The sequence below is a fragment of the Furipterus horrens genome, unplaced genomic scaffold (assembly GCF_987537825.1).
Source record: "Furipterus horrens unplaced genomic scaffold, mFurHor1.1.pri manual_scaffold_18, whole genome shotgun sequence".
Lineage (NCBI taxonomy): Eukaryota > Metazoa > Chordata > Mammalia > Chiroptera > Furipteridae > Furipterus > Furipterus horrens.
In genome coordinates, this window is record NW_028327188.1 from 819931 (window position 1) to 822500 (window position 2570).

Below are 2570 nucleotides of genomic sequence, written 5' to 3' on the forward strand. Positions count from 1 at the left end.
GGACCCTCTCCACCTTGCCCCCGTGGCTGTGTCTCGCGAGCGCGTTCCCTCCCCGTGGTGGTTGGGGGGAGCCGCTCCGCTGCGCTGCGCTGAAGCGCGCACGCGCCTTGCCTGGCCCTCTGTGGTGCCCCTGGAGCGCTCCGGGTTGTCCCTCAGGTGCCCGAGGCCGAGCCGGTGCTGTCGTTTTCCTGTTTCCCGTCTGGAAACCCCCCCTCCGCCGGGTTGCCGCCGCTGTAGCGGTGCGCCCGGGGAGTCGAGTCTGTGGTGGTCCGTGGAAAAAGGGGGACAGAGGCGGGCCTGCCCCGCCCCCGCGTGGAGGGGCGGCGGGTTGCCCAGCCGCCGTCGCTGTTGCCCCCGCCGCGTGGCCGGGGGTCCCCCCGGGCCTTCGTGGAGCGTTCGCGCTGGAGCCGGCCGCCGCCTGCTGAAGTCATGGAGTGCTGTCGTTTCTCTTTAGCTTTGTTTAGAGCCTTAGGAGCCCTTCTATGCGTCGCGCTGGCGTCTCTTGCCCTCGTCCCGACGCGGTGCCGCGGGCCCTCGGCCGGAAGTAAACTTGTGAGGCGAAGGCCGCCCCCGGCGTGTGACAGGCGCGCGCAAACGGACGAGCCCGAGGCAGCACGGGTTCTCCCTTTGTTTCACGGCTCCGGTCGCGAGCGCTAGCGCGTTGGCCCCCCCCCCCTCGTTGGCGCTCCCTGAGCCGCCGACCAAACCCCCGCCCCCCCCACTCTCCGCCACGCCGACTCGGCTCCGCCGTCCGCTCGCTGCCCTCGCGGTCCCGACGAGGAGGGGGACGTCCGAGCCGGACAGGGGACGATGCGCCCCTCGGTGAGAAAGCCTTCTCTAGCGGTCCGAGAGGAGGGTGCCTTGGGGTGCCGGATCCCCCAGCCGCCGCCCCTCCTGACTTGTGGCGTGTTTGTGTGGGCACGGGGCCTGCCTCCCTCCCTCCCTCTGGTGGGAGAAGCGGGGGGAGCGCCCCACGCTGCTTTTTCACCCTTGCCTACCGCGGCCCGCGCCTCCCCCCGCCGAGTTGGGGGAGGGTCCCGCCGGGCCGGGCTGGCGTTCTGGCGCGGGGCCGCCCGTGTGTGGTTTCTGCGCGTGCGGTTCTCCCGTGGCGCGTGTTGGGGCAGTGGGGCCAGGGGGGACGGGCGGGCGGCCGCCCGTCCCCAGGCGTGCCCCGTTTCCCCGCCTCCGCTCCGCTCCGGTCCTGAGTCGCGGCCGGCGTCGCGCCGCGCGGGGCACGGTTGGGGGCCGGTGTGCGGGCCCGAAGGGTGGGGCGTTCCCCCTTTGGGCTGCCGAGCCCCCCCGGGTCGGGCCCGGGCGGGGGTTGACCGTTGTGTGTGTCCGGAGGAGACGCGGACGGACGCCCCCCCACCGCGGCGCGTGTCGCGTGTGGTTCCCTGGCGGCGGGGCGGGGGCCGGGCCCGTGCGTTTGGGAGGAGGAGAGGTGCCGAGGCGTTGTTGCGTGTGTGCGCGCGCCGAAGGGCCGGCCGGCGTCGCGGGCGCCGCGGGGGCCGCCCTGGCGGGGCTGGTGCGCCCGTGGCGGTTGGGATCCCCGTGTCGTTTTCCCGGCGGCCCGTCCGTGCCCGAGGCCCCCCACCGCCCCCACCTCGGAGGCCGCCTCCTCCCCCGCGCCCCGCGCCCTTCCCCCCGCCGGGTGCCGGTTGCCGCCGTGTCGCGTTCCCCCCTCCCTCTCTCCGCCGGCGCTGACGCATCGTTTCCCCCGCGGCGCCGCGCCCCCCCCCACCCGACCGCCCCAGTGGCGCGCTTCACCGGTCGTGTCCTTTCCCCTCCCCTTATAACGGGCCTTCCGCCACGCCGGGTGTCGCCGCCCCGGCCTCTCCCCCGGGCCTCGGGGGGGAGGTCGGCGGTGTTCCCCAGGTGGAGTTGCCCTCGGGGTGTGTGGGGGGCCGTTCCCGCGTGGCCACGCCTAAGGTTTGGGGGGGGCGTCCTCCGGCCCGCCCCCGCGCGGCGGTGTCGTGGCCCCGGGGGGGGGTGTGCGTCGGTTTGCCCCGGCGGCGTGACGCGGAGGGCAGGGGCTTTTGTCTCGGGGGCGCGCGCTGGGCGTGTTGGCTGTGCTGGCGGCCGGCGGGTCGGGGCCGTGGGTTCTTCCGCTCCACCCCCCCCCCCGCGCGAAGTGACGGTTTCTGCCGAGGAAAAAAGAGAGCCAGTCGGGGCCGCGTTGTTCCTTGGGTGCCGCGGGACCGCCCCTGTGCCAGAGGGGGCCCCCGGCGGTGAGACCCCGCGTGCGCCCTGGCCGCCGCCGCGTCCCGACTCGCGCCTCGTGAGGGCTTCTCTCCGGGCCCGGTTTCTTTCTCTTTTCGCCGATATTTCCCGGCAGGGGGTGCCCTCGCGTGGGGGTTTTAGGGGGCCACAAAGGGGCTCGCGGCCCTGGCCGCGCTCGCCGCCGGCGCCTCGCCCGCCCGCCCGCCCGCGAACCTCGCCGTCCGGGCGGCGGGGGGTTGTTCCGCGCCGCGTCAACTCCGCCCACCTCGTCTTCCCGCCCGCCGGCCCGGGGGCTCCTCTGCGGGCCTCGGGGTTGGTGCGCCTCGCCTCCCGGGCCCGCCGCGGCCCGC